The 27,472-nt window shown below is 38.5% G+C and overlaps 1 protein-coding gene across 7 annotated transcripts in view; it reads right to left on the bottom strand.

Annotated features, from left to right (window-relative positions):
- The window catches only part of GREB1L (GREB1 like retinoic acid receptor coactivator), a 259,381-nt gene extending 232,656 nt beyond the window's left edge, over positions 1-26,725 (bottom strand). For all 7 annotated transcript variants that reach the window (XR_004620338.1, XM_034642744.1, XM_034642747.1 and 4 more), the window contains exon 1: positions 26,564-26,725. The gene's annotated coding sequence lies outside the window, so the exon portion shown is untranslated. The remainder of the gene's footprint in view (positions 1-26,563) is intronic.
- Positions 26,726-27,472: the final 747 nt, after the last annotated feature.

Here is a 27,472-nt window from a genome sequence, read left to right as displayed (position 1 = left end):
GAGGGAGGGGAAGAGAGACATCCAAGTAGACTCCACGATGAGTGAGGAGCCCCAGGCAAGACTCAATCTCACAGTCCTGAGATCACAAAGTGAGCTGAAACCAAAAGTCCGAGCTTAACCAATTGCACCACCCAGGCACCCCAAAAGAGTGGTATTTTTTTGGAATAAAATGTTTTCTTGCTGAAAGGTTTATTATATGATGCCATCAAAAACAGTACTTTCTCTTTTTCTTTTTTGAATCACATGAGCTAATGGATTGAAGCAAGGTCCAAAGCATTAACATGGCCTGTGAGGTCCAGAGGCCTGCCCCTTTCCTACTTTTGCACCTCTCCCCAGTCCAGATGGCCCTGACCTTCCTTCTCAGCTCCTCCCACGTGTCAAGCGCCCTTTCACAACCCCGTCACACACTGTGAAGTGCTATTACCACAGCTCTTCTCTACATTTATCTCGCTCTTCCTTTTCATGTCAACACAGACAGTACATCCTCAAAAACTTCCTTACATCTCCAGGATAAATTATGCACTCTTGTGACTCTTTGCCTTTGTAGCCCTCATCCCAATTATTAGATAATACAATTATATAATTATAGACTAGTATGTGTATAAGTGCCTTCTCTTTGAGTAGGAACTCACTGAAAAAAAAATTAATATACAAATATTACTAGTGAAATAAAAATCTCACTAACCTATTCTCCGCATATGTGAAATTTAAAGCCACTCAGATTTAACTGAATGCTTAATCTGTTTATGAAAAAAAATATTTTAAGTTTTTAATTCTAGTTAGTTAACATACAGTATTTTTTTTTAAAGATTTTATTTATTTATTTGACAGAGGTAGAGACAGCCAGCAAGAGAGGGAACACAAGCAGGGGGAGTGGGAGAGGAACAAGCAGGTTCATAGCAGAGGAGCCTGATGTGGGGCTCGATCCCATAATGCCGGAATCACGCCCTGAGCCGAAGGCAGATGCTTAACCGCTGTGCCACCCAGGCGCCCCTAGTTAACATACAGTATTAAATTTGAAAAAATTTTAAGATTTTTGCCTCATAATCATTTGTATACAACTAGATGCTATTACTATATATATTAATTATTTGTGAGCAGCTAGTCAAATGATCATTTATGCTGCAGATAACAATATTTTTATGAAAATTCTATAAATCAAAATTTTTATGAATTCCAAACTAGCCTTTTCTCCTTTTAGTCTGAAATGAAGTTGTACTCTTGTCAATACCTTCATTCATGCATTTATCCATTTAACTAGTCATTCAATCCAACAAGATCATTAGTTATCTTGTAGGCATTAAGGCTTGGTGATTGAAAGATGCATTGTACATGGTCTGTGCCCTCTGAGAGTTCACAGCCAAGTGAAATTCATGCCAACCGGTTATTACAGCCAAGGAGAAGCACACACAGAAGTAAATACAGCAGGCTGCTTGTCATCTGGAGAGGTCAGGGAAGGCTTTTTGGAAATATACTTGAAACTTTACTATCCATATTTTAACTGTCTATAAAAAGAAATATTCGGTGAAATATCTTTAAGAAATAACAAGAGATAGTCTCATTTATTTATAACTTCTTGTGAAACTCACTTTTCACATTTGTAAAGAATCCCCTTATCCATCTGTCAACTGTCTTCAAGACAACTAAATTTCACTCAGCTGTAGTGTGGCAGAAGCTGACAAGATGCTCACCAAACCCACTTCCTCTCCCTAGAGACACGGCCGAACAGCATTTCCTAGTTCTCACAATGGAATGTGTCCAACATGATGACCAGACATTTAAGTGTTGTGTGCTTTCCCTATACTCTCCTCCTTCTAGGGGATCCTGGGGGCTGAATTTAAAGATGGCAACAGAGGATGAAAGGATCCTAGATCCCTGAGCAACTGCAAGGAGAAGCAACTCACCATGCTGGACTACGATGTGAATAAGTAACTAATTAAGCCACTGAAGTTTTGAGGATTTTGTTCCAGCAGTTAGCTTATCCTGATGAAATTCCACTGTGAGGGTAGTGTAGGGTGAGGGTGGTATGCAGTCACTCAGAATTTTAAAGAACATGAGGATGACGAACTCTTTTAGTCACTTTTCAAATACCCATGCCCCCTTCTTCTTTGCTAATAGGACTCCAATTCAATGTGTGCAGCTCCAGGTGGAGGATTTTGATTGATCTGAGCTCACCATGAAAGTCATGTTCCTTACCTTTCTAGCCCTTTCTGCAGTGAAGGATGGCCAAGCAGCCCAGCTCTAGCTAAGGAGACCTAAGGGGAGTGTTCCGCAGGGATTTCTAGGAAAGGTGTTCCTTCCCTAATAAAAAGGGACCTGCACAGTTGGCATCATCCTTCTTCTCCTTCCTTGATTCAAACAGGGAACGACATGACTGGAGTTGCATTCTGAGCCAATACAGTCAATGTATTCTGAACTAATGTAACATATTCACCAATGCCATAAATTTGTGGGCTGATATGGGATATGCATGAAAAGAAGGGTTCATGCCCTATCTAAAGGCATTCAGAGACAATTTTTAGTTTAAATATTGAAATGACAAAGGCCTTAAGGAGTCCATGACCACTCAGTTCATGAAAGTTTAAATATAAAAGCCCATTAACATTACCCCTTTTTTGTCGTCATCTGTTGAACACAGAACATTTTATCTCTCGTACTTTCTTACTGTGCTTCTTTATCTTTTTAAAGATTTATTTATTTATTTGAGAAAGAGAGAGACAGCAGGGGGGAGGGGCAGCTGGAGAGGGAGAAAGAGTCTTAAGTAGACTCTGCTGAGCACACAGCCTGATGTGGGGCTCGATCTCATGACCCTGAGAGCACGACCTGAGCTGAAACCAAGAATCAGATGCTTAGCCGACTGCGCCACCTAGGTGCCCCTAAATGTGTTTCTTTAAATTGGTTCAGGCTTTGGAGTCAGACTTCCTAGATTCAGATCCCAGCTCTGGCACCTACTATGAACTTAAATGATACTAAAACTTCTATCCATTTTTTTCTCATTACTGAAATAAAGATTATAGCATAAACTAAGGATAGTGATAAGGACTAAATGACATCATGAGTATAAGTACTTAGTAGAGTGTTTGGCACATAATGTTTAATAAATATAAGCTTTTGTTTTAACTACACCTAAATTTCAGCCATACATTTTCAAGGAATGAAATAATCCATTATCTGTGAGAGGATGTCTGCTTCCTATGGGTGCAAATGTGCTTTATGTTCACCGCCTCCTGGTGAGTAAACTAAAGAATAATTAAGGTTGCATGACAGCCTTTGGACTGCTTGGGTTTTAAGCGGGGTTAAAAAAACATCATGACTAAGTTGTTTTAAGTAAAGGATTAGAGTTAATGACTAAGAGTCAAGGGCAGGATATGAGAGGACACTAGAGGTGTGCTCTTTCCTGCCCTAGGAACTGTTGGACTTGTGGACTCTGGAGCCTCACTGCAGACAAGATGATAAAGAGACAAGAGCTAGCAATGGTCAAGATGGCCATTCTAGCAAGAGTAGTGGCTCCCTCCCAACACTTCATTCACCTTCCCTGTGCTTCTCCAAAATGGATCATTCACCATTATGAGGACATGGGCCATGTTTTTCTGTTTCCACATCCTGCTCATACAACTAACTTCCCTAAAAAACTCACCAGTCCATCTCTGGCTGTTAAAACTCTATTCATTCCTCATGCTCACATAAATGTTTCCTCTTTCAAGATAGCATTTCTAGTTTTCCCTCTCAAATAGTCTCCCTGACATTTTAAAACCCTCCTTGAGCTTCATTCATTCAGAAAACATTTTCAGGTACGTTTTATGACTTTGGAACTATCTCACTGTGCTGAGGGGCGTGGTCTGGACCTCTTGAGAATAGTTTAATCGTTATAATTAATTGAATTTATTTGTACCTTCTCTCTTCCCCAACTGGATGTGCACTGGCTACAAGAGATATATACTTTGTAATAGAAAGTAAAAGAAAGTTCAGGTTCAGAAGAGAGAAGGACTCAAATATGCTAACCAGTAAATATAGTTCAGCATAAATGTAGCACCTAGGAAACCAGGTTAAATAAAAAGGGAAACACAATGATCTTTATCACAACATTCTTCTATCAACAGAGAAGAAGATGCATACTAGTTCCTCAAAGCAAATAAAACTTATCCCTCACCCTAAAGTATCATATACTTCCTCCCTTGGATTGTTACAGAGGTTTCAAATAGTTACATTTCAATGTCAAAACTGCTAAAACAGAAAGGCTTACAAACTAGTTCAAAATTTCAAACTCCTTAAGTGTAAGTAATACATTTTCTTAATAACAATAGAGACAATAATTCTATCTTAAAGGGTAACTCACCAGAACACCATCCCAGATGGCTTTTTCAGAATTCAACAAGCTGAAACAGGATGCTAGGATTTAAATGAGGGTCAGTCATTGTGTACATCCCATAGAGATGAATGTAATGTTTGAGGAAAATGATAAAAGTATACTCATTTTTACATCTGCCTGTAGGGCACATTACTCAGGTATTCAGATATTATAGCACACATACTTGGGATTTCCAACTACTCACCCAATGAAAGTATCCCTCTCCCTGAGGGTATAGTAAGACTTCCTTAATGCTGGAATCATTACTGGCTCCAGGCATTCCCCTTGTCATTTATCAACAACGAACAACTTGGACAGAGATCTTTCACAAGACTGTTTGCTTTTCGATGTGACCAATTTCCCCATTTGAACTGTAAGATATTGACATCATAAAACTTGTCCCTGCAATCAGGTCCTGAGTTTGGAGAGGTGTGGTGGAGACTTCAAGCAATGATGAATACTTTCACCATCAATGAAACTGGTAATTGACTCTGAAAGTCCCATTAATAAAATTCAGCTCAATTAAATAAGCACTTAAGTGTCCTCTAGGCATAAGGCAATGCACCAGGAGCTGAGAGAAACACTTTGCCTCTTCCACGCAATACAAAGAAAAGAAATAGAAAAGGTCTTTTATGAGTGAAAGGGCTGTTTCAGATTACACTGTGCTCATCGCACCTGTCTTCCCCTATCAATTCTATCACGATTACTAGATTCTGATCCTGGAAAGATTTCCCGTAATTCATACCTTTTAATTCTAGTTCTCAACGACATCAGAACACATGAAACATAAAGGAAAAAACCCCTGAAGTCTAGGCTAATGTTGCGATCCTCTTATAACGCATTTCCCTATCTGCATTTGGGATACCTGGAAATCTCACTTTGCCCTTCTATTGTGTCTCAGTTTCTCAATTTGGAGAGTTATGATTCCCACATTCAAGGTTTCATCTGTTAGGCCTCAGGGTGCTAGGGAAGGAGAAGGGAGAGGTCATGTTCACTTTTTTAGACACAGTAATATTCTGGCCTCCTGGACACTCACACACACACACACACACACACACACAAAAAAAAAAAAAAAAAGCTTATCTTAAATCTCCTTTGTCATTTCTACTATTCCTGGAGGGCAGAAAGCCATAGTGGAAAAAAAAAATCCTGCAAATGCCTTCCCTTATCACACTTTATGATTGGAAGAGGTCATAAGGCAATCAAGCATGTGCTTCTTGCAGTTATTTCTTGTAGCAACAGGTATTTACTGAGCCCCTGCATCTATGCTGGGATCTGAAGAATCCAAAAGCAGTGAAGACATTGTTTCTACTCTGGAGACTTATGATTTAGGTAGGATTTACTCAAAAACCCAACTGAGATCAGCTAAGTATCAAATCATCTGATATTAACAATAAAAGAAGAAATCAACTGCACAATCTTAGAACTAAAGGAAATCTGGGGAAGAGGGGACCCAACCCAACCTCTCCCCATAAGTAAAAATCTTCCAAAATCCTTGGCCAAGGGTCATTAAGCTTCTGATTAATGTGGAACTCACATTTCACATAATACTCCATTTAATTTTTTGAAGTCTCTTACAGCTAAAACATTTTATCCTATGTTGAACACAAACTCTCCTCTACTTATTATTCTATAGAGCAATGATTTTAAAAACCTTAAAGCAGCACAATGTGCCTTGAAAAGAAATATCAAGCACAAGCCCACTCTTCTGTTGGGAGCTGCAAGGGGCCCTCAGCATGTCCTCTAGTGCCCCTGCTCTACCCCCTCTGCAGCCCAAGACGCATCAAGAATGCCTGCAACTCTGCAGAGCAACATTTAAAAACCACTACTTTAAAGGTAATCAGAGTAAATCTAATTCCAGGGGCACATATCAGCCCTTGAAGACAGCTATCTTGTCTCTCTCTAAATCTTCTTGGATTAAACTTGCCCCTTTCAAATTGTCTACTCCCTTTATGTAATTTTCCTCCATATCTCCCCCATCCTGGTCACTCTTTCCCTGAAAATGTAGAAACTGTATCTAAACATAATTCTTTAGATACTGTGATCAGCTAAGGATACTGCTCTTGGGGCAGCCACAGAAGTTAAAGAGGGCTTAGTGAATGAAGAAGGACCTGAGCTGGACCTTGAGAAATGTAGGATTTAGGTAGAAAGGAGCAGATAAAATTCCAAGCTGGGAATCCAGCATGAACAAAGATACAGAAATTAAAATGAGGGCCTCCTGACACACTTTGAATACTTCTCTTAACTGGTTCTTTTCCATTCAGCCAGCTGCCCACTCTCTTATATTTCCCAGAAGAAAATTAAGCCAGATCTTATCTCCATGAATGCAGGCTTCTGTTGTGTTGATACCACATGAGGAACATGATCTGGGCAGTACCAAAACTAGATCATTTCAATATTGTAGTTATTGCCACAGGAGAGAAAGTACCTGGAAGATGTTTGTTAAGTCTGAAAAAAGTATGTCATCTTTCAATGAGTCAGCATCTTGATAAGAAGATCCATAAAGGTTACAGCACCATTCAGAAGGATCCCTGGGGATTCTCAAATTTAAAGTCAACCCAAAGAGCACCTTGTCTCTAAAAAATTATCTTTTGCTTTGTCACTTATCAAACCATTGGTAATATGTGCCCCAAATGGTCTCCTGACGGTAAAAACAACCGCATTTTCATATATACGAGTGCTAACCCATCAAGGCGAAACATCTTTTTGTGAAAACAAATATTAAAAGACCAATTTTTGGATAAATATGTTCATCAAAGTGCATCTTCTCGTGTTACCTAATTTTCCCATTTACAGATAAGAACTGAAGTACATCAGTGGTTCATATAATTTGGTTTGTTATTCAAGAAGGAAGATCTAAAAGATAGGATATTTCTATCTCCTTCCCATAAAGTGTATTCATTATTGATTACATGAATATTTACTATTTCATATAACAGGAATGTGATTTTCACACATGCAGCCCTCACAAACCTGGGGAAATTAAGATCTAGTCCTGAATTTTAATATGTGCTACGAATCTAAAAATTTTAAAGGCATCAATTAAAAAAAACTGATTTTACTAGCATCCAGGGTAATTGATTCAGACAGTTTATTTCCATTATTTTCTCTTTTCCTTCATCTCAAAAGGGGATAATCTGAATTGCTCTAATCTGAAAAACAACAATAAGTGTAGCAAATACTTGACAATGAAGATGGAAAGCCTCTAAAAATCTGTTACCTTAGTAACGGCAAGAATGTGGAAGAATAAGAATACACTGTCAGGACATCATTTCAGATTCCACAGATTTGAGGCCTAAATACAGTCAGCTTTCATTAGCTTTTTGTTTTTCCCAGCAGGTCCTTGGACTTTGAAACAAAACCTGAATGACAGCTATGAGCAATTCCAGCCTGGCTCCTGATTAGCTATGCCAAACAAAACAACTCTCTGCAGTGTAAACTTTCCAGGCATCTGCAACCAAGCCTCTGTAGAGACTATAATTCCTCAGTGAGATTTGAAGGAGAGTCAGAGGTTGGGGGGTAAAGGGTGACCAGGATGGGGGAGGGGGGAAAAGGATAAGACCTTCCCCTCTACCTCGAACTGGTTCCCTGAACTAGTCTGATTAAAGCAGGAGGGAAAATAAAATAGAACTTGTCTTCATGTTGTTGTCATTGTCACGTTTTAACTCTGCCTATTCTAGATTTAACTAATTCTCCAAATCTGAATATGCTATTCCAATTAAATCCATAACATCCTCGTATTCCAAACTACCCATGCATTTAAACCAAACAAGCAATTCTGAGGCTCTATTAGTTTCAAATAGAGCAAGCAGTCGATTAAAAACATCTAAAAGAGAAGGGAAGCAACACATATTAATAGATAGTGCCCCATATGAATGCAAACTAACATTTTGTGCCATTTGTTGTCATTCACCTTTGGTGCATGCAGACCTAAAATTAATTGCGTCAAAGGACAGTGCACTGTGCTATGTGGTCCCATCTGCTACATAATTAGATCCTGGTGGAACTATTAAGAAGCTTTTTTCTTATGATCAGTCCCCTTGATTTTACCTAACGAACATTCCTTTATCTACACAAAACAATTACAGATTAGATCTCAAAGCAGTCCATTTTGATCAATGCTTAATTTTAAAGTTATAAGTGGTTTCAGAAAAAGTTGTCTGGAGAAAATTCTATATTGGAGTGCTAGCTGGCAGTTCAGCTGTAAAGAGATGAGTTGAAATAAAAGACTGACTTATACTTTGCCAACAATCCTTCTAAAATTTCAGAAGTAAAAACTATTATTTTTATACTTCTCGGCCACAGCAAGATGGTAGCATTGAAATGTCCTCTTGTCTTCTTGAAAAGTGACACTTAACCACATTCTGATCTCAACTGCTTCTGAGATAACCTACAGTACTGGTAGTTGGCTTACTTAGAACATTGGGCAACAAAGGTCCCTGCTTCTAGTCAATAACCATTTTTTTTTAACAGTCTCCTGATGATTATGTAGTGTTTAAAGTAAGGAAAATAGTTCTAACACCCTAAGACGTAATTTGCAGATATATGTCAACAGATGTCACAGAAAACTTAACGTTTGCATAACCACACCATAAAAGCCTAGCCCAGATTAGGACAACATTAAATTTAAATCATCAAAGATTCAAGTGGAAAATTCAAGTTCAGACATAAAGAAGGATTCAAATAAAGATTTGTCAAAAATCACAATCAGGGAGATATTAATTTTGGAAACTACAGACAAGGAACATTTCAGTGTTTGAGAAAGGCAATATCAAACCAGAAAGCTACGTTCCCAATTATTTTATTTGACTTGTCTGCAATCCCACCACTCTATTAAACTATAGGAAAGAACCTTAAGTATATTTTTATAATGTGAATACCAGAACAGTGATGCCAGAACAACAGAAGACCCCTCAATATGAGTCTATGCTTGAAATCCCAAACCAAACCTGCTGATTCAGCACAAAGTCATCAACAGAGTTCTTATCTGTAAAAGGAACAATCCATTGTCTGGCTGAAACAAAGGGCAGTGCACAGGAAATCAGCCAAATCTGGGCCAGATGGTCACTGATTCAAGTTTCATTCTCCCCATCCCCCACTCTCCCTGGCACTACAAAAATAGATTCAGACAGCCTTTTTGGTTACCAGGTAATAACACTTCCTGGAAGGTATAAACATTTTACAATTACCTATACCACCTTCCACCTCAACACCATCTAATTTAGTAAAACAGAATGTCCTTATAAAAAGTTAAATGAGAAAATTGCTATGCAGCAGTTTTTGAAAGGAAAATACCTCTGAAACCCAATATTTGTTTCTTGGACATAGTATGGAGTTTTACCAAGTGGAACGGTTAAAAATATTCACGCCAATTTGTTCCCATCTATTGTTTTTTCTCACACCATAAGACCAAATAGAAATGAAGCTAGAGAAAACTAACTTATCACACTCATTTTCTACCAACTGACCACCAACAACCTTGAAAAAGGGTTTTGTGGTTTATAACCCAGAAACGCTTTTTACCAATGACAAGCCATCAACAAAAATAATTACTGATTTTGATTATAAACCAATGTGCCTGACCTCATATCACAGAATCTGTAAATTATGATACTGTTGTAAATACACATTTCACACCCCTACTATAAAACTCAGTTCCAAATTCTCAACAGCAACTATTAATTAAAGCTAAATATACAGAATTGTGTCTTCAAATCTGCAAGCACTCTATAGAAAGATACATATTAAAGAATGGCATAAATAAAAATTCAAGATCTTGCAATTAAAATATTTAGACAACACTCCTTTACTTTTCCTAACTGTATAAGAGAAAGATATTTAGGTTATAAACAAAGGTCTTTTCTTTGAAGAGAACCCTTGACAGTATAACAGTTGCTTGGAAAATATTTACATTTATGTGACCTAAGTAAATTTTATCAACCAATAAATAGCAATTCCTTTAGTAAACTTTATAATCCTTTTTATAATTACTTTGGAAATGTCATTGCAGGAGTACGTTTTATGGGCATGCTATGGAGCCCCTTTTCCAAAATTTACATATAGAAAGGTTAGGGTAGATCAAAGAGTTTTTTGTCTGTTTGTTTTTTTTACACAAGATAATCACAGGCTGGTAATGCAATGGCTACAGACAAAAATGACTTCAAAATATGCAATCAACAGCAACTCACACAAATGGTCTGTTTTATTGCAGGGAAGTAGAAAAAGCTGCTAAAGTCAATACAAGGTAACCTCCCCTAAGAGAACATTCTAGCTTACACAACGTCAACAAGTATAAAATGAAGCCAAGTTAGAGCTTTGAATCTTGACCTTCTGTCTTAAAGGGAATAGAGAAAAGTGTAAACTTTTTCAAAAACTGGCACTCAGAAATTGTTCCTGAGAGTTGATTTATAATTACGGTATCAGACTAAATTTTAAACAATGGTTAAAAATACAATCTAAATATAAACATGTATATAAATATGTGCATGTGTGCTGTTCATAGGTTTTTTTTAACATCTCAGATTTAATTATTTAAAATATATTTCAGAAACCTAATTTCTTTTTAAAACACTACTATTTTCCTTTACTTAGTACTGCAAAATAATACTCAGGATCATACTGGAAATTGTTGAACCGCTGTTATATGTGTTTTTACAGCATATAAATTTTCTTTTAATGTAATTTCATAATCTTGGAAAACCTACTAATGAGAAAAAATTAATAATCTATTAAGAACCTTTAAAAGAAGGCAGTTGAGTTTTGGCTGCTTAACAAGTTTTTTTTCTTTAGTGTAAAATAAGGATTTATTTCACTGTTTGTGAAAAAAGAAGAAAATGACTATTCAAATTAAAATTCTCTACTTTCTGAGCTCATCTTTAGAGTCTCTAAGATAAATTTACATTTAAATGAAACACACACAAAGGCAACAGGACTATCATAACCATCCCACACACATTAGTGTTTTCAGAGATTTAAATCTCTAATTCTTAGGGAGAGAAAATTGTGACTACACAACTATTTTTAGTCTGTTTTATTTACATATCATTGCAATAGGATTTATATGTTAACACTTTAACTTAATGTAAGAGTTAAGGAGAAGTATCTCTAAAGAGATCAAAATAGAATTCTACTAACAAAAGTCAACTCAGAGCAGAGTTCTCATGCATGTAAGTTTCTGGAAAAAAAGCTTTTAAATAAGATAAAAACAAACATTATAGTAACAACAATAAGTGACTAAATAAATTTATGAGTTAGAATTTAACAGACTAAATTATGATTCTGTTCTTTAATAAGCCCTGATATAAAAGAATAACAGAGTTTAAAGTCAAAATATTATTGTAGATAGCACTGAGTTCTAATTATCCTTTAAGTCTTTTATTTTATTAATTTTTTTTTCTTTCCTTAACATGTATCTTCCTTTCTCTGGTGGTCCACAATTCAGGTAAAAAATTTAATTCCATTCAAGTAAAATAAAATTTATAAAAAGGCAACATATTTATGGTAAATATGGTGCTGATCAGTCTTATTATTTTTCATTACTGTACATAATGAGAAACATATATCAAGGGTCAAATTAGAGTATGCATACCTTTCGCTGATGAAAAATTGATGAGAATCCAATTTCTAAAGAGTGAATTGCATTTATAAGAAAATGTTTTTGATCTGTGCTCTAAATGTTTATTATTTCTCAATATAATCTATATGCTTTAGTAAAATAGTAATGTATCAATAAAGTAAGTAATCTCATATAACTGTAAATGTGCTTTAAACATAGACTGAGGTCAAAATAATCTTTTACTGTCTCTCTAAATGATAATTTCTTATACTTTAAATTTACCACATAAATAACATCTCAAAATGAGCTTATTTACTAAAATTAGTTTCTGCTCTATAAGACAACAAAAAAGATATGAGTTGAATAGTGACCAAACTCATAAATACAAAATATATATGTCACAGTTTGGTTTTTATTTATAGACACCTTAATGTCCATGAAGTGCCACTATCAAACTTAAGACTTATACCATGATTTCCTTAACATCACCCGTACTGTTTCAATTTTTACATTCAATGCTTCCTGAAAAAGTTAAAAATGTCTTCTAGTTTAAAAAAATGAATGGACATTAAATTCCATTAGATATCAGTGCATTTGAATTCTTTTTTTTTTTAAAGATTTTATTTATTTATTTGACAGAGATAGAGACAGCCAGCGAGAGAGGGAACACAAGCAGGGGGAGCGGGAGAGGAAGAAGCAGGCTCATAGCAGAGGAGCCTGATGTGGGGCTCGATCCCAGAACGCCGGGATCACGCCCTGAGCCGAAGGCAGATGCTTAACCACTGTGCCACCCAGGCGCCCCTTGAATTCTTTTTATAATTTCAGTAACAGATGATTTCAAGAACGTGGTTAAAACAAAACTAGATCTGAATCTATAAAACCAAAAGCCACATAAATGCATTTTAACCAGATTGTAGGCTTCCCTAAGGTCAGAGATAGTACTTCATTCTCCTTTCTCTTTCTCCACAGCACAACTCCAATTATAGGTACTTGATAAAGACTTATTAAGTTGACTTCCATTATTAATTTCCTGCCCAATGGAGAATTCTATTATCCCCACTGGATAAAAATACCTTCCTCAGTGGGAAAACTATGAAGAGAAAAATTATTTTTAAGGAAATGACAAATGTATTTGATGCAGTAATTCCTTTTTATCTAAAGAACTGAGAGGAAGCTTGACATTATAATTGCTATTGCCAATTATTGCTTTCAAAGCCTTAAAAAAATCAGTACAGGTTAAACACAAACTTTAAGATAGAATTATGGGGCCTGTTTGCAATTCATGAACTTTAGCTTCCCAAGGGTAAACACCATACAGATGTCTGGTAATCTCCCATGTAACAGTATCTAAAGTAAGCCCACGCTGTTTGATATTAGAAGTCTTATCAATTTGAAATCTAATGAGTAAAATGAATTGTTAACACTTTTATACAGCACAAGAGATTTGTCACATTTTTTCAAAACATTTTTTCCAGAAATTCAATTGCATGGCTCTATTCCATCATGCATTACTATCCTGAAAATAAATAACTTTCAATTATTTTTTAAAGATTTATTTATTTATTTTAGAGAATGAGAGAGAGAGAAAGAGTGTGGGGCCAGGAGGGGTGCACAGAGGGAGAGTCTCAAGCAGACTCTGGGCTGAGCCCCTCCACGTAACGACCAGAGCCAAAGCCAAAAGTCGGATGCTCAACCAACTGCACCCCCCAGAAGCCCTGACTTCCAATTATTTTTTATTAACTAGGATATTTATTGACAAATTTGAAGACTATATGACCTAAAATATGCAGGTAACTTGTAAATAAGTAAATTTGATGATAAACTGATCGTGTATGGAGGATTCCAAAGACATTATCATTTTGTAAAACTCAAAAAGAAGAGAAAATGAAATGCATCTCCATTTATCTCTGCCACAGAATTGGCTTGGATTTATTTTTCCTTTTTAACACCCTTTATTCAAAAGATAATGTTACTGACCTAGCTTCCAAAAGGCCCGGGCCTCATTTCAGTATTTCCAGTAGAGGGAATAAGCTTACGTTGTTCCACCTACTGCCCCTTCTCCCAGCTCCCTTGGAGTCAGTGGCTTAAGTCTGAAAGAAGTTTGGCCCAGGTTAAGAATGGATTCCACAGCCATGGAAAAAAGGGAACACGTCCCCACAGAAGCCACTCAATCATTTATTAAGGAACAATTATGCGTTTATTTTAGGTATGGAGACAGAGTAGTGAGCAAAAGAGACCAAGTACTTGCACTCATGGAGTGTTCATTCACGTTTGTTGAGTACATCCAAGATCTGACCCCCACTACATTCCTTACTAACCAAGCTATAGCCTTGGTACAGTCTGTTTCTCCAAAATAAGGTGCTAGCTGATCCACTGGTGGTCTGAAAGAGTTAATAAGCTCATTAGCTATCTACACTATCTTCAGCAAGAGAAGTAACATTTGCCAAAGCTACCTTTCTGGATAATAAAACATAAGATACAATTCCTGACATCCAGATCTTACAATCTAGTTGAGTAATAAGACACGTACCCAAGAGCATGACTTTTGAGGAAAGAACAAATGCTATGGAACCAGCCAGCCCTAGGTTTGAATTTCGGCTTTTCCATCTACTTCCTATGGGCTCTTGTGAAATTTACTTAAACGCTTCTGAGTCTTAGTTTTCTTAGCTGTAAAAATAAGAATCATGATGCCTACTTTACAAGGCTGTTATGACGATTAGAAATGATACGTGCACAATGCCTGAAGTAGTATACATTAATTTTTATTAAATTACTGGATTAAATTCTTCACTTCTGCTAAAAATTAAATGATTAAATAGTAGGAAAGGACTAAGTAGAGGAGCATATATGGGTCTTAAAGAACTTTATGGTTGTTTTTTATTAAAGGCTATGGTTTGTGCATGCACACATTCTCTGACATATATACACACTCTGAAATGCCAGATATGCAACCACACCATGTATTACACTGTTCAGTCACAGTCCCTGCTCTGGAGGGAGAGGTTGAGATAAGGCATACCACTGACTCGTGAGTCTTTATGATGGCAGAAAAGCCTCAAACATTTAGAATATCTGAAATACCATAACCCAGACACTATGCTTCCAGACTCCAACTTGGCTTCAGTAGATTGTGCAGATGGTCCCTTTAATACCTGTCCATATCAAATAACATCTTACATCTTTTGACCAAGAATACCATGAAAATATCACACCTAGTATTAGATCATTCCATTTATATGAACATGGGGAAGAAAAGTTGGTGTTCATATGGTCCAACTTTTCTAGAAAATAAAGAACTTGGTAATATTAGTTAAGAGGCAAAAGTTAATAAAAATTGGTACTCTCTGATGAAGTCGGTGGACTGCAATTCTGCGATTCTGATGAGGAAAAAAAACTAACATTTCCTGAGGGTCTATTTTGTATCAGGCATCATGCTTAGTGAGTTGATCCATTATCTTGGAAATGTGACTTTTGGAGTTAAATTATGAATCGACTATCTTAGAGTCAAAAATATACCAAGAGTTTAAGAGGAAAATTGTTATCTGCTCAGTAAAGATTTTATTTCTTTTTTTTTAAGATTATTTATTTATTTATTTATTTAAGAGAGCACAAATGGGGGAAAGGGCAGATGGAGAAGGAGAGGGACAAGAAGACTCTCTGCTAAGCAGGGAGTCCGACAGACATGGGGCTCTATCCCAGGACCCCGAGATCAAGACTTGAGCCGAAGTCAGATGCTTAACTGACTGAGCTGCCCAGGCACCTTGAGATTTTATTTTTTAAAAAAGAAATTAGATTGATTTTATATTCTAAGGTTATGAGCCTATCAGAAAATGTAGTTGTTTGTTTTCATATCAACCCATGGCATAATACAACCTGTGAAATTATGTACAGGAGAATGTAAAAGAAATAGTCCTAATATTAATCCTAAGTGAAATGTTGCTGCTGTATTACTATTACTAGTAGTCATATTACTAGTCTACCTTGCTCATTCACTGTGCCCCAACTTGTGAAGATACAGGTCTAGCCATTCTCTAATATGCCAAGACCTTAACCTCCTGCTCCAACAATTTTCAAGTGATTACTGAATCATCAGAGTATAACAGCCACCTGGGATTCTCTAGTTGATTAGGAAATGAACCCTTATTCACTTGGGGAGTTCAGTTGCAACAGCAAGTTCTCTATCAGCTATGGCTCCAGAGGTCTGATTAGTTTATGTTCCACTAGAGAATCAAGGGATCAGAGCACTTTTTAAAACAGCCATTCAAAAAAAAGAAAGAAAAGAAAAAAAGAAAAGAAAAGAAGAAAGAAATGCTACAAATCTAAACCTTACAGGGAATATCTTCACATAATATGTGTCAGAAATCTATGCAGAATTTTCAGATGTATTCCCAACAAGGGAAATTGAGAAAGAATATTGTGGAAATATTCTTACCATCATTTATCTTCCACCTCCAATATTGCAGACACTGTTAGGATTTTTCAAAGAATTACCAATTACATATAGAATGTAGACTGTCAATTTTGTGGAGTGTAATTTAATCAGTGAATACTTTGTATTTACCATGTATCCAATACCATATTAGACATTTCAGACAATACAGATTATAAAACGCCATAGTACCTTCTTTAAAGGGTCCTATCCTCTAATCATCAGAAAAAAATGCTTTCTGAAATAATTAGAGAATATAAATATCTATAATAAAATTCAAAAACTGTGATATATAAATTACGAATGTTATTGAAGTTTAGAGTAGGAAAAAATTTATGAAAATTCCCATATTTAGGGGCGCCTGGGTGGCTCAGTCCTTAAGCATCTGCCTTCGGCTCAGGGCATGATCCCAGGGTCTTGGGATCGAGCCCAGCATCAGGCTCCCTGCTCCCTTGGGAGCCTGCTTCTTCCTCTCCCACTCCCCTTGCTTGTGTTCCTTCCCTCACTGGCTGTCTCTCTCTCTGTCAAATAAATAAATAAAATCTTTAAAAAAAAAAAGAAAATTCCCATATTTAGTATATTTCCATAAAAGAAATAAAATAAACTAGACCTCAAGGCAGTGGTTCTTTACCATTCCTGGGCATGAAAGTGGCCTGGGATCTACCCCTAAGGCTTAAAATCTGCATTTAAATAGCATCTCCAGTTGATTCTCATATAGGTGGCCACAGTTTGGCAAACACTGTGTTAAATAATAGGTATGATTTACAAGAATCTCTAAAGCAGTGCTGTCCAACAGAACTTTTTACAACCGCAGAAATATTCTACACCTGTGCTGTCCAACATGGTAGCTACTACCCACATGTGGCCATTAAGCTCCTGAACTGTGTTTAGTGTGCCTGAGAAACTAAACTTTTTATTTTATTTAACTTTAATTAATTTTAGTTTAAATAGCGACAGCCAGCTCTGGAGAACTAGAAGAGATTTCTAAGAGAAACATGAGCCAAGCCATAGGTAGGAATGTATATGAACAGGATATATAGGCAGGAGAGACAACTGATTGGCTTGTCTAAAAGAGAGGTTTTATGTTAGGTTATCATGAGGACAGATTACGAAGAACCTTGAGGGAAACTGGATTTCATGGTAGATATTGCTAGTTGCCTAATTGAGCCATTCCTGATCGACAATATGAACAATCCCAGAGGTTTTACATGCTTACCTAGGGGAGTGGACTTTTCCCCAGGCTCTGGGGTGAATTTTGATTATTCTGTTCCAGTCCTGGTATTTCCATTTTCCTTCTCAGTGACTGGTTTACACATGAACCTGTGGTAAATTCTGGCCAATGCAATTTGGGACATCTAGGTATGTGGGTAAACTCTTTCAAAAAGAGTATAGCCTGAAGTAAAAGAATCTTTTTCTGACTCTAGTCAACACTGTGTGAGGTTTGGATGTGCCGCTGACTCCTTGGGATGATGAAGAGACAAGATGGAAGACAAATGCCATCAAGCTGAGCATGGCAGAGAATGACCTAAAGAACCTGGGCCTTCTGTTTAGTTAAAATAAATGTCCTTCAATAAAGTAATGGGTGTTTAACTGCGGAATATGTATACTACAGAATATCATGTAGTCCTTAAAAAGAATAAATAAAAGCTATGCCAGTTGACTCAGAAGTATATCCCTTGTGTTTTATTAAGTATTAAGTGAAAAAAGAAACATGATTTTTAATATGTATGCAATGATAGGTTACATATATAAAGTATGATAGTATATATAAGATGCTGAAAACATACAGTATAAGGTTACATGATCATGGAAAAAGTTATAACAAAATCAACAGCAGATTGGCCACACTGTTGGGGTAAAGGAAAGGGTAAAGAGGGAATTTAGGCTCCCTGAAGTTTTTAAAAGATGTGACTACGGTTTTTTGAAAAACAGAATATGATCCCATGATGTAAAATTATTTGTGTTGGTGAATATATATAAAGATGCTGAATATGTGGCATAAAAGAATTGCCACCAAAAAGTTAATGGTGTTTAACTTAGGATGGTTAGATTTCAAGGAAGGAAGAAGAAACAAGAGGTAAGAAATGGAGAGAGGGAGAGAGAGAGAAAGAAGACATAATGAAAAAATCAAATACATTTGAATTTGCCCCTTTTGAAAAAACAGAACAGACCAGATGAGGGAGAGAGAACCCTGAAGTGAAAAGTTCACCCACCCTCTATGGTGGATAAGAATGACAGTAATAGTCTCTTCGTTCCCTGAATATCCCAATAGAGAAATAGACATAAACTTACTATAAGTAGTACTGGTTTAATTTGTTTAAAAATAAGAAATAAATGAGACATTACACCAATTACATCTTCTCTCCACAAAGTGACCTCTACTGACACTGGTGACAATTTAAGGCATTCCTGCTCTATAAAAACTAAATGTACAGGATGATAATTGTGAGGAGTGGTTCTAAGATTCTTATGTCCATAAAACCACCTGGGAAGATTGTTAAAATGCACATTCCAGGGTCCCACCCCAGAAACTCTTGTTCAATAGGTTAAGAGACCAATAATCCTCATTTAACAAGCACCCCAGGCAAGTAAGGCAGGTGTTGACAGATCGCACTGAAGAACAGTGAATTTAAGGATGTCTGATCTCTTTACAAACTGATTAACCAAAGAATTTGAGAAGTGTGGTACACTACAGAGAACAAAGAATTTTGAAGTCAAAAGATCTAGACTACCTCTCTGACCTAATCTTCCACTCACTCCCTCACTTGCCTCTCCCCTTCAGTGGCATTGGCCTCCTTGCTACCCCTCCCACAACATGTGAGAATGCTCTTCCTCTCAACTTTCCAGTGATTCACACAGACTTCAGGACTTCACTCAGGTGTCACATCTCAGTGACACCTTACAGAGAATCACAGCTCCTCTCTCGCCTTCTAATTACCCTTGCTGCTTCACCTTCCTCTCTAGCAGTTCTTGAAATCTAAAATACAACAGTTTACTCATTTTCTCTCGCTTATTGTTTGATTCCCATAAGAGCAGGAATATTTGTTAGTTTTCTTCACTGTGGTATCCTCAGCACCTAGAATGTCACCTGGACAGAGTTCAAAGAGATTTCACTTGGCCAAGACAAAACAAAGCTTGAAACATTCAGCGTTAGGAGGCAAATACAGCCAGAACGTGGACAGCTTGTTAATATAGATTCCTGGGCCCTGCCAGAGATTCTGATGATTCAATGGGGTTGGAGTGAGGCCTAAGATTCTGAGTTTCTAAAAGGAACCCACGTGATACTGATACAGCCTGGAGAGTTAGAGTGCCTCTACCCACGTTGCAGTGAAAGCCAACCTATTCTACTGTATAAGAAGAGCTGCAGGCTAAAAGAGGGAAAACTTCATTCTACTCGTATGCATGTCAGAAGAGAAAAACTATTCCTCTAATCACTATGTACTTAAGCTATCTACCCAAATAAATGATTATGCAATAGGAATATTTTTCACTTATTTATATATCATGGATATTTACTGCAACCTAATTTTTAATAAAAACATAATGTTTAGTTTGTTTCTAATTTTTTACTCTATAATGATTTGGGTGATATGTTTGCCATATTCCTTTGAGCATTTGTCTAATTATTTCTTTCTAGCAAATTCCTGGAAGGGAAATTTAAGTCAAAGAGTTTGAACCAAAGCTGTCCAACTTTCTCCAATGATGGAAATCTTCTATATCTTCACAGTCCAATATGGTAGCCACTAGCCACATGCAACTATTAAGCACTTGAAATATGATTAGCACAACTGAGAAACTGAACCTTAATTTAAACTTAAATAGCCACATGTGGCAAGGAACTACCATATTGGACAGGGTAAGAATAGACTAATTTCCAACTGAAAGGTCGGAAATTATCTAGCTTTCCAAATTTGTTTTGTTGGGTCCCTATGTTTTCTTACAATTTCTTTTTTTTTTTTTTTAAGATTTTTTATTTATTTGACAGAGATAGAGACAGCCAGCTAGAGAGGGAACACAAGCAGGGGGAGTGGGAGAGGAACAAGCAGGCTCATAGCAGAAGAGCCTGATGTGGGGCTCGATCCTAGAACGCCAGGATCCCGCCCTGAGCTGAAGGCAGACGCTCAACCGCTGTGCCACCCAGGCGCCCCTCTTACAATTTCTTGGCAACATTTAAACTCATTTAAAAGTATGAATTTTCAGCTCCATTTGAAAAATGAAATCATCTGGCAACAGTGACACACAGTCCCATGGGGCAAAAATCAGTGAAGTCTTAGAAATTCTACTGCCTTCAGACTTCCTTGTCCACCAGAACCCATTAGCCCGTATTATTACAGGTGTTCACTTCACTCACTCAGATTACCTACTTAACCTCTATAGGCGCTTGAGTTTACAATTCCTCTGAGCTAAATTTTGAGAAATTAAAAGGCAAACAGCAGCTAATAATAATACCTAAATTTCAATTCATACTTGGCATGCAAAACAGATGTTTTGATATTTCTGGGTTATTTTATAACTGATATTTAACAGAATATTTTTCTAGTGGTTGTTGACATTTCCTACTCCCTAAAGCAGTGGTTCAGCGCCAGAATGGTTCTTAAAATGCAGATCAGTGGGCCCTGTCCCCAGAGTTTCTGATTGAATAGTTTGAGTTGGGCCCCAAGAACTTTCATCTAACTCCAGGCTCCCAGTGCAGCTCTACATTGAGGTGAAGTTTTCTCAAAGCTGTGGACCCTCCTGAAGTATAGTGATAATGTGTAATTTTAACAACCTTTTTTTTTCTTACAAATTTGTACATCCTTTCTTCCCAAAACATGTCCACATTTATTATTCCTTTTTATCTTTACAACAATCTTGTACAGAAAGTTGATTATTAGAACAGTAATTATTAGTTCCATTTTACATAAGAAAAGTAAGGTGCAGGAGTTAAGAATTTACCCAAGTACATAAGAAATGAAAAGAGATAGAACAAGCAGGTTTCCCAACTCCCAACCTGGGAAATAGAGGCAAACACAGCAATCCAGGACACAACTTGCTTCTCCAGACTGGTACCATAAAAATAGAATCATGCCCAGGAAGAGAAAAGACCATATAAGATATGGTTCACAGCAACAAACATTTATCAAGTGCTGATTATGTGTTAATCTATGTTAATCACGCCTATAGTCTCTACTGTAGGGACTGTTGAAGACACTCATAAAGCATAGAAAATTTTAAAAATAAAATCTTGAAAAGATACTGAATCTCCATATCCTAGGGCAAAAGCAAATATGCTGCAGGGGTAGGTGGTAGGGGTAAATACAGAGTTGGGTAGAAGAGAGGAGTTGTTGTGGGAGCTTCACATCTGGACTTGGAGGGGTTGCTATCACCAGTCAGTCAAGAATGGGAGGGAAGGAAGAGTACACAATAGGGAGCCCTCCTGGGGCTCAGCAGCACAAAGAGCTGCTGTTATCCACATTGGGTGTGTGTTTGCCAGCAATATCAGGGCTGCTGGAACTCCAGAACTTACAAGGGCATGCTTTTGTGTAGTCTAAATTACCTTGACTATATAAGAACTCCAGTCAGAGGGAATAACTTCATTATCCATTTGTAGCCAAAAGATACCATGATTAGGGCTCATGAAACTTTCTCTCTGACTTTTTCCCCCAAGTTTTGAGAAGCATTCCTAGTAAAAATCCAACAAATTGTGATCACAATAATGCTAATTATAAATCAGCCCCTCAAGGGGAAAAAAGACTGCATTTCACTTAGGTAGAATTGATATATTACATTATTAACTTAAGCAGCTACTTCCCTAAGATTTAAAATAATAACAACTAATAACAGTTACCATAGACTGAAAATACAACAACAACAACAACAACAAAATGACTATAATTAATTTGAAAGAAACTATTGGAACATTTGATTCAGTCTTCATTAGCAGTGTAACTGACCTGTCCTATATGCCCGTCTTATAGTCCGGCTCAAAATGACTGAGGTGGTGAAATGTCTACCACCCATTTAGAAAACTGTAGCAAATACTGCTGAAAAAAACACCTCTCACTTAGCACAAGACTAAAGAAATACAAATCAAAACAAAGGGATACAATTTTACATTGATCAAATTAGTCACAATAACATAAATGATTTAAAAGGACATAAGCACCCACATAGATTGTTAATGACAGTATAAATTTATATAATCCTTTTGGAAGTAATTTGGAAATTACCAGGAATCTGGAAATGTTCTATTAAAAATAAGAGCTAACATTTACTTGTGTTTTCATCATGCTAATGCTTTTTATATTAACTTTGTAGAGAGCTATTAGTATATCCATTTTATAAGTTAAGAAGCTAAAGTTCTGAGAAAAAAATTTATAAAAAAATTCTGCCAGTAAGTGATGGAGTGAGGTTTTGAACCTTGAACCTTTAATTTTAGAGTCCCCTATTACAACTACAACATTATCACCTCTCTGAAGAAATAATCTGAAGGAAGGAAGGAAGGAAGGAAGGAAGGAAGGAAGGAAGGAAAGAAGGGGAAGGAGGAGGAGAAGGAGAAGAAAGTTACATTCATGAGGACAGTCATCACATTATTTTTAAATACTGGAAAATTCCCAAGTAGAGGAAGGGCTAAGTAAATTATGGTACATTAATTGGATAAACTATTATAAAATTACTACAAATAGTGAATAAATTATTTAAAAAGTTGATAAAAATCAGGATAGAAATGTATCTGTAATATGATAAGACATCTATAAAAACATATATTCACATAGCAAGACTGAGAAGGGAGCTGGAAGAAACAAAACTACTACCATTTTAGAACTTCCTGCTAGTACTTAATTTTCTTTTGTTTTTGTCAGTCTTGTCAATCAAGATTACTCTAAGCACTCTTACAAACCCATTCTTCTAGTTTATATTCTTATCATCCCAATCAACATTCCTAAAACTTCACTAATAATTTATTCATATTACAGAATTATTCAAAATAATTACACAATATTCTTTATTGGTAATTCTGAAGCTCCAAAGCATAAGATGATTTTTGCAATCACCATTTACGTTGTACTTTTTTTTCTCTTTTCAAAATTTTATTTAAATTCTAGTTGGTTAACAAACAGTGCAATATTGGCCTCAGGAGTAAAATTCAGTGATTCATTACTTACATACAACACCCAATGCTCATAGAACAAGTGCCCTCTTTAATACCCATCACCCACCTAGCCCATCCCCCACCCGCCTCCCTTCATCAACCCTCAGTTTGTTCTCTATCTTTAAGTCTCTTACGGTTTGTTTCCTTCTCTCTTTTTTCTTCCCTCCCCCATATGTTCATCCGTTTTGTTTCTTAAATTCCACATATCAGAGAAATCATGGTATTTGTCTTTCTCTGACTGACTTATTACAGTGTACTGTTGAAAAACCTTAATTGAGATCATATATAGTGACTAAAATCAACGAATTGTTTTTACTTTCATAATCTTGCAATCACTCCTCAGCTCACTGCACCCATCCAGGGATCATTAGCCCAGAGTTTGCAGGTGTTTTAGAGATTAGAAAAGTTTCCTACTAATACATGATCTCTAAGTGAACACGTATAAAATAAATAAAACAGCTATAGGGATATTCACACTCTAAATACTTGTGAGAATTACTAAGTGAATTATGTCAACTTCTTTTGAAGTACATAAGTGAACTAACTGTATTTCCACTTACCGAAAAGTAAGAGTTTGATAAGAATAATTTACCTAAAAATGGCACCATAAGCTATGAAGAAAATTCACTCTCCTTAGCCTTACAAGGTGATACACAGAAGCCCATTCAGCTTAGGGTTTGGCCTCTATCAGTAACATAAACAGACATTTTGTGGGAAAGTGAAGTAGCTGTTCTTCAATGATATCAATCTCATAAGAACAGGAATGTAGTTTAAACACCTCTAACTTCCTTTTTATGAATCCACAAATCAGGAATATTTTTTTTTTTTGTCGTTCTACTGCTTAGTACACACGGGTCCAACTGGGTTATCCTGAGCTAGTCTTAGAACATCAGTACTATTTTAATAATAAAATTTTGGATTTAAAAGGACCCTTAGAAACCAAGTAGTGCAATTCATTTCTTTAACCCAGGGGGAAGCAAAGGCATTTCTAAGGAAGTTACTTCATTTAGTTACTTCATTAGTTTACGGTAAATGCAGGCCTGGAACTAGATGTGACCAAATATCTTAAACTTGGCCTTCATATTTCTCCCTTACCACTAAATTTTCATATTATGTCAATGGAAGTGTATACATATGCCTTTCAATGTCTTCCGATAATATACTTCACTGGACAGTGCTCATCCTTTACTTCATAAAGAATTCCAAAATGGAGGAAACAATTTTTTAAAAAGGTTATTAAAAACAGTGTAGAGAAACTAGTGATGGTGGGGGGGAGGGGCAGGGATAATCGGTTAACAGTTGTGCTTTCCACAATATACTTGTTTCAAGATCTTCAGCATTCTAATTGATCTTCCACTGTAATAAGTGCCTTAGGCCAAATAGAAGTTTCTAAAGTCATCATGAGTGGATATCGTATAGTCATCACCATTGATATGCAGTTCAGTCTTATACTCCATTCTTTTCATCCTTTATCTTCATAATCTAATCCCATTTTAATAGAAGATACATGGAAGAATATACAAGAAATTGACAACAGCGGTTGCCTCTGGGAAGGAGGACATTGGGAGTATGGAGTGGGAAAGAGAAAACTTACTTTACACCGTGAAATTCTTAACCCTAGGCACATTACTTTTCAATATGAATTTAAAATGTCCCTTTAAACACATGCCTATATCCACATAATTCTATTACTAAACATTTTCAATGAAACTGTTATTTTAATGTTTTTTCCTCTTTTAAATAACTTTTCAGTATCACAACTTGTAAAATCACATAGAAATTTTCAGAAAGAAAAAGAACAACACAGTCACAAAACTCGAAGCAGAATTCCAGGGTCTGAAGTATAAGAAAATGTTCGGAGGGATGAGAGATTTTTAAGGGGGCGATTAATTTAAAAAATTTTTCGCAGAAAACCTCTTCCCCATATTCAAATGGCTAGGTTTTAATATAAGATTTAAGTGGGATTTCGGGGAAGGGGGGCTCTAAAGTTGTGAAAAATAGAAATTAAAATTTGGTTTCTGTCTTTTGGACAGGGGCCAGAGGGCTGGCGTAGGGTGTGTAAGGACCGTGTGACAGTCACGTTCATACAGGAAAGGAGTACGATTGAATGAGTTTCTCCAGGATCCGTCCACCTCGGTTGGAGGCAGCAGCTGTTCCTGTGCAGATGAATCGTTCTGGACCTTACTTGGGCTCGATTTAACTGAGAAGCCCCACGAACTGAATCTATACAGATAATTTATTTTAATGGAGCTCGAAGAGGGACTAAGGGAATTGATTTACTTTAACAAACTGCCTCATCATCACCCTTGCCAGGCCAGAGCACACACCTCACCTTGCTGTCTACCTGTGTCAGGGTCAGCTGTCAACACAATCCTTTATGTCTCATTCAGATTGAGAGTGGTCCTCCACTACTCACAGAAAAATGGAAATGATGGCTGGAGACGCGCGCGCGCTCGTGACGAAGTGACATGGATGTGGAGAAAAGAAACCCATGGACACTGAGCAACCGCCCAGCCTCCTCTGGACGCTCTCAACTTTCCCAAGCTGAGCTCTCTCCATCCTCCCCCCCCCCCCCCAGCCCCGCGCGGTCACCTCCGCACCTCCCTGCCTGCGGTCCACCCGCCGGGCGACCCCCTCATAAGCCCCTTAGGCTCGGGGAGAGCGGCCCGCGGCGCGCCCCCCGCCGCCTCCGCCTCGGCGCTCCCCACCGCGCCGCAGCGTCTCCCATCCCACGCTCGGGCTTCCTGGCTCCCGCCACAAAGGCAGCGAGAAGAGCCCGCGGTGACAGGCCTCTGGCCTCCGGGCGCGGACCGCACGGGCTGGGTCCCCTCAGAGGGCTGACGCGAGGCGGCGGGGAGAAGGGGTTCGGATCCGAGGCTGCCAGTGGCGCCTGCCCTCGCCACGCAAACACAGTGGCGCTCACACCCCCGCTCCGCCTTCCCAGTCCTCCAGAAAAAGTCAGCCTCAGCGGTTCCCCGCGCAGGCAGGGTGTCCACAGCCCGCCAAAGGGCAGCTTCTGCCCAGCAGAGGCGTGCGCTCGCGACCTCTCACCTCCCCGCCTCCCCGCGCCCGCGCCCCGGAGTCCCCGCAGCCGCTCACCTGGCCCTGGCGGGGCGCTAGGGCAGAGGACCAGGGGGTGGCCCTCGCCTCGGCCGGGGCTCGTCTCCCCACCCCCAGTCCGGGTCCCAGCGCTGCGCTGCGCTCGCTCCGGCCGCCCTCCTCCGAGGTGCTAGCGCCGCCGGTGGCTGGCGTCTCTCTGGCAGGCGCGCTCGCCGCGCGCTCAGTTCCCCGGGGCGGAGCGAGGCGGCGGCCGCCGCGGCCGGAGGCGGATTCCTCAGGTGCTGCCCCTCCCGCTTCCCCAGAACCTCCGCGGCGGGGACCCCCGCGCCCCCTCCCCCCCGCCCCGCCTCTCGGCCTCCCGCAGCCCTCGCGCCCGCGAGTGGCCTTTAGGGCTCCCCTGCCCTCCTTGAGAGTAATGGGTGCGCAGTTCCCTCCCCAGCGCCTCCAACGACGCCCCCTCCCCTCCTCAGTCCACTGTGCTCATGCCTCCATTTCCAAACTCCACGGCACAAATGATGTGTGTGGCCACTGTGGGGTGTGGAGCGTGGTGGTGTGGAGGGGGTCTTCTAGGAAAGAGGATTGCCCCCCAGAGTGCGGTTGACGCTCTCAGCCGGGAAGAAAAATTATTTTCTCGCGGATTCCGCGTTCATTCACAGAGTGCTCTCGCTTCATTGCGCGATTGCTTTCTCTGTCCGCAGGACCGCGGCTAAAGGGCCCTAAGTGTGAACTCGGCCTGGGCAATGGTGGGTCAAAAACCCTTGGCCTTTTGCACGAAGGGGGGTAGGGCGGGGGGCAGGACGCGGACAAAACCAAACAAACCCGGGAGCTCGGGGCCAGAGCCGACTTTTGCACCTCCTGGATGAGCACGCCCTCCCGCCCGCGGACCCGGGCCCGGCGCTGCGGGAGGTTGCCCGCTCGCCATGGCTTGTCCGGAGCCTCCGGGCCCAG

The sequence above is a fragment of the Ailuropoda melanoleuca genome, chromosome 14 (genome assembly GCF_002007445.2).
Source record: "Ailuropoda melanoleuca isolate Jingjing chromosome 14, ASM200744v2, whole genome shotgun sequence".
In the NCBI taxonomy this organism is placed as follows: domain Eukaryota; kingdom Metazoa; phylum Chordata; class Mammalia; order Carnivora; family Ursidae; genus Ailuropoda; species Ailuropoda melanoleuca.
This window is presented reverse-complemented; position numbering and strand designations above follow the sequence as displayed.